This window comes from Orcinus orca, chromosome 2 (assembly GCF_937001465.1).
Source record: "Orcinus orca chromosome 2, mOrcOrc1.1, whole genome shotgun sequence".
NCBI classification, from domain to species: domain Eukaryota; kingdom Metazoa; phylum Chordata; class Mammalia; order Artiodactyla; family Delphinidae; genus Orcinus; species Orcinus orca.
The window spans coordinates 113437724-113449970 of record NC_064560.1 but is presented as its reverse complement, the minus strand read 5'-3'; the positions used below and the strand labels follow the sequence as shown (position 1 = coordinate 113449970).

At 37.9% G+C, this 12247-nt stretch overlaps 1 protein-coding gene across 1 annotated transcript in view; it reads left to right on the top strand.

The window, feature by feature from the left end:
* SLC28A2 (solute carrier family 28 member 2) overlaps positions 1–12247 on the top strand; it is a 221766-nt gene that overhangs the window by 46549 nt on the left and 162970 nt on the right. The window contains exon 8 of the mRNA XM_049706058.1: positions 9091–9182. The gene's annotated coding sequence lies outside the window, so the exon portion shown is untranslated. The remainder of the gene's footprint in view (positions 1–9090; positions 9183–12247) is intronic.

The window sequence follows — 12247 nt, the reverse complement described above, 5'->3', positions numbered from 1 at the left end:
GGTACGCGGGGCTCTCACCGTTGTGGCCTCTCCTGTTGCGGAGTACAGGCTCCGGACGCGCAGGCTCAGCGGCCATGGCTCATGGGCCTATCCGCTCCGCGGCATGTGGGATCTTCCCAGACCGGGACATGAACCCATGTCCCCTGCATCAGCAGGCGGACTCTCAACCACTGCGTCACCAGGGAAGCCCCAATTTCTTCATTTTAAACAAATTTTTTTCTGCATTTTCTCCAAAGGTTGCTAAATGACATTAGCACAGTATGAACCCTGGCAGACCTATCCTTAGAGCTCAAAAAGGGATAACCCACGTGGGAAGATTGCATGGGTGCCGGAAAAATCCTGGTGATCAAAGCTTTTCTAGCTCCTTTCCTTAGGGCATGATTTCTTCCATCTTCTTCATTATTTATTATCCAACAGTGTTTATTAAATGCCTGCTGTGTCACAACACTAGGAGAAGCACTGTGCATTTGAGCTGGGAGTGATGAGTGTGTTGATTGGTTTGCTTGTTTGTGCTAACTGTGTTACTGGGCTGCTGGAGAGCCTTTCTGTCTGTCTAACAGGTGGTTGAGGGCGTCACAGAGGAGACTGGAATTTGTCTGCAGGTGAGACAGGAGCAGGAATGGTTTCATGGGTGTGTGACCTAGGCAGTCACATAAGGCCCACTCTGAGAAGGGTCCTGTGCTTGGTTTAATACTCTGCTGTCAACATCTGGATATTCTTAATATTTCTGAACAAGGAGGGCCACATTTTCATTGCACACTGGGCCCCACAAATTATGTAGCTGGTCTTGAATAAGGTAGATTTTTCTGGAGAGAATTCTGCATCTGGGGACAGAAGACTGTAGGAATAATAATAGAAGTTGCATAGGAGTGGGAGAAAAGGCACCAAACACTACTCTGAGCTGTGGTTTTGTCCATAATTATTTGACAAATTGAGTTGAAGTGAGTAGAAGAGCAGCCCCCATCGAGCATTGAGCTAAGTAAGTACTTCACATGAATTAACTCAATTTAGGATTCTATTGAATGGGCACTATAGTTACCCATGTTAGCTCTTAAACTAATGCTATTTTGTTTCGGCCAACTACCATTCTATTTACAAAATGACAGGCAACATTTTTTTATATAGATGTCTGCTCCAGCTCTACCCCTCCGCTCAGCCCTCCAGTGTAATCTGCTATTGTTTGCAGCTACAGCTTTAGATCTGGAAGTCTGGAAGGTAGAAGTGAAGACCTTTCAATTGTATCCATTCCTGCTCTAGAACCCAATACTTGTCTTCACAGGCCTTTGTTAAAATGCCTCTTCCCAGAGGACAGGACCCTTGTCTGTGTGGGTCACTACTGTATGCTCAGCATCTAAGGCTGCATCCAGCACAATTAGTAGGCACTCAGGTATTACTTAGAGGGTTCCACTTCTGGCCAAGATGGAGTAACAGGGACCAGACTTACTCTCTCATTCTAAACAACTAAAAAGTCCTGACCAAATATATGGAACAATGATTTTCAGCTGTTGGACAGCAGGCAGCACAGGATGGTGATCCTTGAAAGAAGGGTGATAAAATGAACCCTATGATTGTCTCAGCTTACTGCCTGGAGAGAGTTTCCAGGCCGTAGCTCAGAGAAGTGCGAAAGGGCCCAGTGATCTCGTGGAGTTCAGAGTTCAGTTCAAGGTGGCTGGAATTCACAGGGCAGAGTACTGAGGAGGAGAGAGTAATAGAAAGCTGATAAGGACATGCATGTGAGGAAACCAATGAGGCCTGAGAAAGATGAACTGGAAAAGAGCAGGCAGAAAAATCCTCAGAGCTCACGTAGAACTGGGAAACTATTAACCCAAGTGGAAAGACCTCCTAATTCTTAGGGCACTGAGTAAAGTTCTCAGAAAAGGACTGCCTCATAGTAGAGCCAAATTAGTCCTAGTTTGAAGGCTGTTTTGGCCACGTGGCATGTGGGATCTTAGTTCCATGTGGGTTCTTAGTTCCCTGACCAGGGATCGAACCCACACCCCCTGCAGTGGACATGCAGAGTCTTAACTGCCAGAGAAGTCCCTTTAAAGGCTGTTTTGGACCTATATAACAACCCAGAAAAAGACAAGACTTGCTAGATTCAAGCTGTTTCCAAGTAATAACTTAGCTACAGCCTAGAATGAAGTCCAAAAATATTTAAAGGAATACAGAAAATACAGCACCCAACTATGTAAAACTCATATTAACTGTCATCTGACTTTAAAGTACCATCTTACTTTAAAAAAAATTTAATTTACTTTATGTAATGAAGCATAAAAATAAGGCTCATAACAAGGGGGAAAATCAATCAATAGAAAAAACACAGAAATGACCCATGATAGATTTAGAGGACAAAATCATTAAAACAAGTATTTTAATACATCCCACATGTATTAAAATATGTTCAAGAAGGTGGAGAAAGTAATGAGCTTAATGAGGAGAGAAATAGAAGATATTAAAAAAATAGAAATTATAAAAAAGATATGTTTGAAATTAAGCCTCTAGAGATAAAAAAAATACACTATCTGAAATGAAAAGTACCCTGGATGGGATTAATAGCAGTTTGCACACTGAGGATGAAAAGATTAGTGAACTTGAAGACATAGCAATAGAAACTATCTGAAATGAAACATAGAGGAGAGAGAGAGAGAGAACACTGTATTAGAGATCTGTGGAATATCTTCAAGGGCCTGATATATATCTAATTGGAGTCCCAGAAAGAGAGAATAGATGGTGGAGACAGAAAAGTATTTGAAGATACACTGTTTTAAAAATTGTATGGTAAAGTATCTTTCATTAAAATTCATTTTTTTGGTACATAGAAATATAGTTGATTTTTGTATTTTGTTTTTGCATACTCTTGTGGAGATCATTCCCACCAGCAGTGTATGAGAATTCCAGTTGCTCTGCAAACTCATCAGTACTTGGTATTGTCATTTTTTTCTTTTTAAAAAAAATTTATTTTTTTAATTTATTTTAATTTTGGCTGCGTTGGGTCTTCGTAGCTGCACACGGACTTTCTCTAGTTGTGGTGAGCCAGGGCTACTCTTTGTTGCGGTATGCGGGCTTCTCATTGCGGTGGCCTCTCTTGTTGCAGAGCACGGGCTCTAGGTGCACAGGCTTCAGTAGTTGTGGCTTGTGGGTTCTAGAGCGCAGGCTCAGTAGTTGTGGCGCACGGGCTTAGTTGCTCTGCGACATGTGGGATCATCCCGGACCAGGGCTTGAACCCGTGTCCCCTTTATTGGCAGGTGGATTCTTAACCACTGCGACACCAGGGAAGCCCCATTTTTTTCTTTACTTTCTTTCTTTTCCTTTTCCTCTCTCTCTCTCTCTCTCTTTTTTTTGGTTTTAGCCATTCTAATGGGTGTATACTGGTATCTCATTGTGGTTTTAATTTACCTTTTCCTGATGACTAATGATGTAGCATCTTTCCATAAGCTTTTTTGCCATCTGATATTTTCTTTGGTGAAAGATCTAAGTCTTTTGCCCATTTATCAAGTTGTTTGGTTGTTTTTTTCTTAATATTCAGTTTTGAGACTTTTAAATATATGCTGGATATAAGTTCATTATCAGATATGTAATTTGCAAATGTTTTCTACCTATTTGTGGTGTATCTTTTCATTCTCTTTATAGTGTCTTTTGAAGAACAGAGGGTCTTAATTTTGATGAAATCCACCTTATTAATTTTTCTTTTATGGATTGTGCTTTTGACATTATATGTAAAAATTTTTTGCCTAATCCAAGATCACAAAGGTTTGCTCTTATTTTTTTTTTCCTAGAAGCTTTATAGTTTCTGATTTTGGATTTCGGTCTATGATCCATTTTGAGTTGCTTTTAAAATAGGGCACAAGTTATGAATTGACATTAATTTATCTTTTTTGCATATGGATACCTAATTGTCCTGGTGCCATTTGTTGAAAACATTATCCTTTTTACATTGCATTGCCTTTACAACATTGTGGAAAATCAATTCACCATATATTTGTGGGTCTATTTCTGGACTCTTTATTCCATTGAACTGTGTCAGTGCTTTCTCTGATACCACACTGTCTTAATTACTGTCTATTTATAATAAGCCTTTGCCTTAATCTGCTCAGGCTGCCATAACAAAATGCCATAGACTGGGTGGCTTAAACAAGAAATTTATATTCTCATAGTTCTGGAGGCTAGAAGTTTGAGATCAGGATGCTAGCATGATCAGGTTCTGGTGATAGTTTCCTACCTGGCGTGCAATCAGCCATGTTCTTACTGCATCCTCACATGGCCTTTGTGCTTACACAGAAAGAGATACTTCTCTTTTTTCCTCGTTTTATAAGACCACTAATCCCATCATGAAGACAGTACTCTCATGACCTAATCTAACCCTAACTACTTCACCAAGGCCCCATTTCCAAATACCATCATATTGGAGCTTATGGTTTCAACATATGAATTTTGGAGGGACACAGTCAGTCCATAACAACCTTGAAAACAAGTACTATGAATCTTCCCATCTTGTTGTTCTTTTTCAAAATTGTTTTGACTATGCTAGTTCCTTTGACTCTCTATATAACTTTTAAAATCAGTTTGTCAATTTTTATTTAAAATCTTTGGGAAGAATTGACATTTTAACAGTATTGAGTCTTTTAATTCATGAACATAGAATATGTCTCCAATTATTTGTTTTCTTTGATTTCGTTCACCAGGGTTTTATAGTTTTCAGCATACAGGATGGGGATGGGTGTGGGAGGGAGGTCCAAGAGGGAGGGGATATAGGTATACATATAGCTGATTCACTTCATTGTACAGCAGAAACTAACACAACATTGTAAAGCAATTTTACTCCAATAAAAATAAAAATAAAAATAAAATAAAATAAAATAAACCTAAGTATTTCACGTTTTTTTGGTGCTCTTATAAATGGTACTCTTTTTAAAATTCAGTTTCCAATTGTTCATTGCTGGAATGTAGAAATACAGTAGATTTTATTTATTGATCTTGTATCCTGTAGCCTAATTAAACTCGCTTATAAGTTCTGGTTGTTTTTGTTTTGTTTGTAGATATTTTGAGATTTTCTATGTAGAAAAGCATACTGTCTGTGAATAGAGATAATTTTCTTTCTTCTTTCCAATCCATATGTCTTTTAGGTCTTTTCTTGTCTTATTGTACTCTCTAGACCTCCAGTATGTTGTTAAATGGGAGTGGTGAGAGCATTCTTGTTCCTGATCTTAGGGAGAAAACGTTTATTTAGTTTTTCATGATCAAAAATGATGCTAGTTGTAGGGTTTTTTGTTTACCTTCTTTGTCAGATTGAAAAAGTTGCCTCTATTCCTAGTTTGCTATAAGTTTTTATCATAAACAAATATAGAACTTTGTTAAATCCTTTTTCTGCATCTACGGGGGTAATAATGTGGCTTTTCATCTTTAGTCCGTTGATGTGGTAAATTAGATTGATTTTCAAATGTTGAATAGCCTTTCATTCCTGGGATAAATTCCACTTTGTTATTATACATTATTCTTTTTATGCGTTGCTAGATTTGATTTACTAGTGTTTTGTTGAGGATTTTCTTCATGTTATGTTCATGTGGAATGTTGATCTGTAGTTTTTTTTTTTATGTTACCATCTGGTTTTTGTATCAGGGTATTGCTGGCCTCCTAAATGAGTCATCAGTGTTCCCTCCTCTTTTACAGTCTGGAAGAGTTATGAAAACTGGTATTATTTCTTCCTTCTGTCCTCTGAAAAAAAATGCACAACCTAAAAGTTGAGAGTTATGTTTTATTTGGCGGACATTCTTAGGACTTCAAGCCCAGGAGGCAGGATCTCAATTAACCCTGAGAAACTCCGAGAGGGCGAGGGGGGAGCTAGGATATGTAGGAGTTTTGCAGCAAAGGGCAGGTAGTCGGAAGTCAATAGATTATTGTTAATTAAGGAAAACCAGATATCTCAAGTTAAGGAATTTAGCGCTTTTCTATGGGAATATGCAAGAGTCCTGGCTCTCTGAAATCATTCCTTTGATATGCACCTCAGCTATCTGGGGCCAGTATCCTGTGTGTTCTCATCCTGAGTTCCCTCAGGGCTTACCAGCTCATCATTGGAGGTGGCTGCAATCGCTGATGACTGTGCATTTCTTTGTTTACAGATATGGCAGGCAATATTTTATTTCTCACTTAGATATTTGGTAGAATTTTAATATTTGAAGACATCTGGGCCTAAGTTTTCTGTGTTGGAAGGTTTTTAAGTGTACATTCTTTAATAGATATAAGACTATGCTAATAATCTATTTCTTCTGAAGTGAACTTTGGCAGTTTTGAGTCTCATGGAATTTGTTTCATTTAAATTTTTGAATTTATGAGCATAGACTCGTTTTTATTATTCCCTTATCTTTTTAATGTATGTAGGAACTATAGTGGTGTCCCCTCTTACTCCTGATATTTGTAACTTGTTTCTTCTCTTTTTTTCCTTCACCATTCTAGCTAGATGCTTATCAATTTAATTGATCTTTTCAAAGAATCAAGCTTTTCATTTCATTGATCTTCTTTATATTTTTTTTCTCCTGGTCTCACTTTCCTTGTTTTCTGCTCTTAATTATTTCCTTCAGTCTGTGTCGGGTTTGATTTACTCTTCTATTTCCAGTTTCTTGAGGTGACGTTTTAGATAATTGATTTTAGACCTTGCTGTGGGTTTGTTTTCTAATATAAGTACTGCTTCAGTTGCATCCCATAGATTTTGATTTAAGATTTTTTTTTGATGTGGACTATTTTTAAAGTGTTTATTGAATTTGTTACAATATTGCTTCTGTTTTCTGTTTTGGTTTTTTGGCTGTGAGGCATGTGGGATCCTAGCTCCCTGACAAGGGATCAAACCTGTACCCCCTGCATTGGAAGGCGAAGTCTTAATCACTGGACTGCCAGGGAAGTCCCCCCCATAGATTTTAATTTTATTTATTTTAAAATTTATTTGGTTGTGCTGGGTCTTAGTTGCGGCAAGTGGGCTCCTTAGTTGTGGCATGAGGGTTACTTAGTTTTGTCATGTGAACTCTTAGTTGTGGCATGCATGTGGGATCTCGTTCCCTGACTAGGGATTGAAGCAAGGCCCCCTGCATCAGGAGCATGGAGTCTTAATCACTGCCCCACCAGGGAAGTCCTGGATTTTGATATTTTAAAATTTTGATCAATTAAAATGTTTCTAATTTCCCTTGTGAGTTCTTCTTTGAGTCATGGGTTATTTACAACTATCTTGTCTAATTTCCAAATATTTGGGGACTTTCAAGGTATTTTTTTGTTAAACATTCCTAGTTTAACTCCTTAATTGCCTTAGAATATATTTTGTATGATTTCAATTATTTTAAATATTCCAAGTTTTGTTTTTTCCCCTAGAATATGGTCTGCCTTGGTGAATATTCTGTATACTCCTAAAGTCAATGTATATTCTGCACTTGTCAGGTGAAATGTTTAAATATGTCAGGTCAAGTAAATTGATGATGTTGTTTAGATCTTCTGTTTTCTCATATTTTTTTCTATTTATACTATCAATTATTTAGAGAAGAGTATTAAACTCTCCAGCCATAGTTTTGTACTTGTCTATTTCTCCTTTCAGCTTTATCTATTTTTGCCTTGTATCCTTTGAAGCTACATTATTTAGTCCATATGAAACAGTAGGGAAGGGGGCAGGGCACAACCTTTAAAAGAATGACATAGCTGTTGAAGATGTGACATAAACTGGTTAGAACCAACTAGGTCCAAGATGGTGGAAGATTCAACTTCCAGTGGACCTTGAGCCTCATTATACACTCATTGTAATATATTAACATGCTAAATGACACACCCACCAGCACCGTGACAGTTCCAAGGCTGACCATAAAAGGCTGAAAAGTGGGTGGTGGCTCAATTCCTGGAAATATCCGCCCCTTCCCCAAAATAGTTGGAATAATCCTCTCACTCATTAGCCTATGAAATTACCCAGCCCATAAAAACTAACCACCCCATATTTTGGGGCCTCTTGCCTTCTGAGATGACCCACACTCTGTCTTTGGAGTGTGTTTCTCCCAAAGCCATTCTTGCCTTTTTAGAGGGACTGTATTCTGTCTATGGAATGTGTATCTCTCTAAATAAATCCACTTCTTACCTACCACTTAGTCTTTCACTGAATGCTTTCTGTGATGAGACATAAAGAATCTGAGCTTTGTTAAGTCCTGAGACCAGTTGTGTGACCTCAATTAAAAGACAGTGTGTTCAAGTCCCAATCTGAGTTGTGTGGTTTCACATACATATTTAGGATTGTGATATAGTCTTGGTGAACTGACTCCTTTCCATTAATGTAATGTTCCTCTTTATCTCTGGCAATATTCTTTGTTCTGAAGTCTACCTTTCTAATATTAATATAGACACTCCAGCCTTTTTTTTTGGTGTTAACATGATATGTCTTTTCCCATCTTTTTACTTTTATTCTGTGTTTTTATATTTAAAATGGGTTCCTATAGACAGCATATAGTTGGGTCTTGCTTTTTTTTTTTTAATCCAATCTGACAATCTCTGTATTTTTTGGTTTATTGCAGAGTTTAAACTATTTATATAACTATTGACATGTGTTGACTGAAAAAAAAAAGCACAACCCAAAAGTTGAAAATTATGTTTTATTCGGTAGACTTACTGAGGATATAAGCCCAGGATAATACAGCTTCTCAGATAGCTTTGAGGGATTGTTCTGAAGAGGTAAGGGAAGAGCCAGGATGTATAGGAGTTTTTGAAAAAGAAAAAAAAAGAAAAAACAGGTAGTCAGAACATCAAAAGATTACTGCTAATTAAAGAAAGCCAGACTTTGAATTTAGCGCTTTTCTATGTATGGGAAGATGCAAGAGTCTGGGCTTACTGAAATTATTCCTTTGATATGCACGTCAACTATCTAGAGCCAGTATCCTGTTCTTTCCCATCCTGAATCCCCTCAGGGTGCACCGCTGGGGTGGCTGCAGAGGCTGTTATCTTGATGGCCTCAACATCCTTTGTTTACTGAAATGGCAGGCTGAAAGGACTCTAGAGTGAAACCTAGAGGAGTTAAGGTCACAAACAGTACGTTGGCCCACCGCAGGATCTTCACTAGTGATTTTTTCTCAACAGACCAACTTTGGAATGGGGAACAAAGCTTTCAAACTAAAAGAAAAAGGAGCGACAGATTGTCAGCCTCCAACTAACATCCCAACCAGGTTTATGTACGTACAAAACTTATACTTACAAGTACTTACTTAATTCGGAATTAAAGGAAATCTCACCCTGAAAATGACTAAGATGGAGCTCTTTATTGTGTTTGCAGTTAAGTTAGAGAAAGCCGGCTTGATAAAACAACTCTTCAGAAACATTTGGCAGTCAGTTGAATAGACTGGGATTCTAAACAGGGAATTCCCAGAACTCTTAATTTTCAGTTTAGTTGGAGATCATCTCACTGATACAAATTAAAGAAAATATAGCTGGGCAAGTCAATCTTTTAATATCATTTAGGTGGCAGACCAGTTTTTTGGAGAATGAAAAGTAACTGTTTTTGTCTTGCAAATCTCTACAAATCAGAAATGTAAATACAGTCCACAGTGACCTGAGACTGAGCCTAATTCACTCAATCAGATAGAACCTGAAACCAAGGGAGAACAAAAAAGGGAAATAAGGCCTTTTTAAACTCAAACCACTGGAAAGGCTCCCTCAGCCCAAATCTGATTCATAGCCTCCTTAATGGTTTATCAAGGACAAATACAAATCTTAAAAGTCTTTTCCACAAATAGTAAAAGCCTTAGTCATCTGAGTAAATAAATTTAACTTATTCCAACTGTTATTTACAAACTGGTAAGTTTATATTGTAATACCTGATTCATAACTAAGTGTTAAAGTGAAGCTATGAGATCTCTAGTTTTGTCTGTTTATATGTCTGTATGTACATTATACATATGAGATGTCTCTACCTCCAGAAAATATTATCAAAACTGAATTTATAAAAGAGTTCTATCTAACTGACTTAAAAGTAAGTGCTTACAAATTAAATGTTTCTAAATATAAAGGAAGCAGGCCAGAATGACTTTCAGGTGCACATAATCTAGGAAATATTAATATTAAATTAATATCTGGTATTAAAGCTAGCTTAAGCTTGTTGATTTAATCAATATAGACATGTCTTACTTTTATTGTACCTAGGTATACTGAAGGTCAGTAAGTTCATGTTATTTCTATTGCAGAGTTTATCAGCAAAAAAAAAAAGAAAAAAGAAAAAAATTAACTTTGGTATGATGATATTTTCATAAGTTATAAAATAAAGATAAATGAGGTAAGAATTTTCAATGTACACTCTAGGAATAATTATGTTTTGGGTGTGTCTACGTAAAATAGTTTCTGCAGATTTTTTTTTTTTTTTTTTTTGGCTGTGTTGGGTCTTCATTGCTGCACGTGGGCTTTCTCTAGTTGCAGTGAGTGGGGGCTACTCTTCATTGCAGTGAGCAGGCTTCTCATGGTGCTTGTTGCGGAGCATGGGGCTCTAGACGCGTGGGCTTCAGTTGTTGCAGCACGTGGGCTCAGTAGTTGCGGCACGCAGGCTCAGTAGTTGTGGCGCACCAGCTTAGTTGCTCCACGGCATGTGAGATCTTCGAATCCGTGTTCCCTGCATTGGCAGGCGGATTCTTAACCACTGCGCCACCAGGGAAGTCCCTGATAACTTTTAGATAATACTGTTACTCAAAAAACTGTGTTTGCCTCTTGAGCCAAAAGATACAACCAAGCCAAAGACTGGGAGAAGGAAGGATTTATTACTTGCAGCAAGTAGAGAGAACATCAGGGATCTTTTCCAAAGCACTGTCTCCCCAAACAGCAAAATTGGGGAAGTTTTAAGCTAAGGGTACATGCATATTCACGAAGGGGCTTGGGTGGTGTATGCGTATTCATGAAGGGGCTTGAGCAGAGGAGAATTCAGCATAGAATTGGGGCAAAGTTCAACAGAGTCCAAGCTTCAGTTGATTGAAATCAGAAAAGGTCAACATCATCATTCCATCCTCTATCTGGGTGGGGTCCTTAGTTCCTGCAGAACTCAAAGATATGTATCAGATTGTTATGTACATCCCTTGAGAAGGAACTAGGATCTATTTTATCCCTGAACTATCGTTTCTTGACTGTTTTTCCTTTGTTCCTGTATTCTCTCACTTCCCTTAAGATCATTAATTACTGAGACATGTTTAAGGGCAAGCACTGTGGCCAGGCTTAGACCACAAATTGACTTAGGCCCACAATGGCTTCTCTTATGTTAGGAAAGCCATACCTGGTTCTCTTTCTCCGGGGACCCCCTCCCCTATCTGCTTACAATACCACTGAACTAGGTAAGAAATTACAAAACTCTAATGAAAAACACGATGACTTCATCCAGATCAATAGGAATTAATTACCTGGGGCTGAATGAACTGATAAATATGGTTTATAATGTTATGACTTTTTTCTGAAATATACTGGCTAAACATGTTGAGGCAGTTGATCATATATTTATCTCTACATAGAATAATTATAATAGAGCAACTCTAGACATGGGAAGAAGCAACAAGGGAAAATACTTCCTGGATTATAAGAGGCTAGTAAGAAAAGAGAGCCAGAGAATTTCAGATTATCAACAGGGCCTAATCCAAAAAATACCCCAGCACATTGAGTGACCTATCAACAGAATCCTCACCTGATCCAGCAGTGAGCCTTCCTAGGGTAGTGGGGCAAAATTGGTCATGAAATGCCTACCAAATGTTGGTCAGATTTATGTCCAAGAGAGGGTGCTGTGGACAAAGAATGTCACCAGCCATTTTATTATAGTAAATAAAGGATGTTGAGGCCATCAAGCCATCAGCCACTGCAGCTGCTCCTGATGGCGCACCTGGAGGGAATTCAGGATGTAGAAAAAAACAGCTTGCTGACCCTAGATTGTTAAGGTTCATATCAAAGGAATAATTTCAATAAATCCAGACTCTTGCCTCTTCCTATTCACAGAAAAAGGCTAAATTCATTAACTTGCAATGCCTGGTTTTCTTTAATTAGCAGTAATCTTTTGATGTTCTGATTACCTCTTTCTTTATGTTTGTTTTTTTGCAAAAACTCCTCTATATCCTGGCACCTCCCTTACCTCTTTGCAACAGTCCCTCAGAGTTATCTGAGAGGCTGTATCCTGGACTTAAGTCCTCCGTAGGCCCACCAAATTTTCAACTAATTTCAACTAATTTTCAACTTTTAGGTTGTGTATTTTTTTTTCAGTCAACTTGTCTTTCCTTAG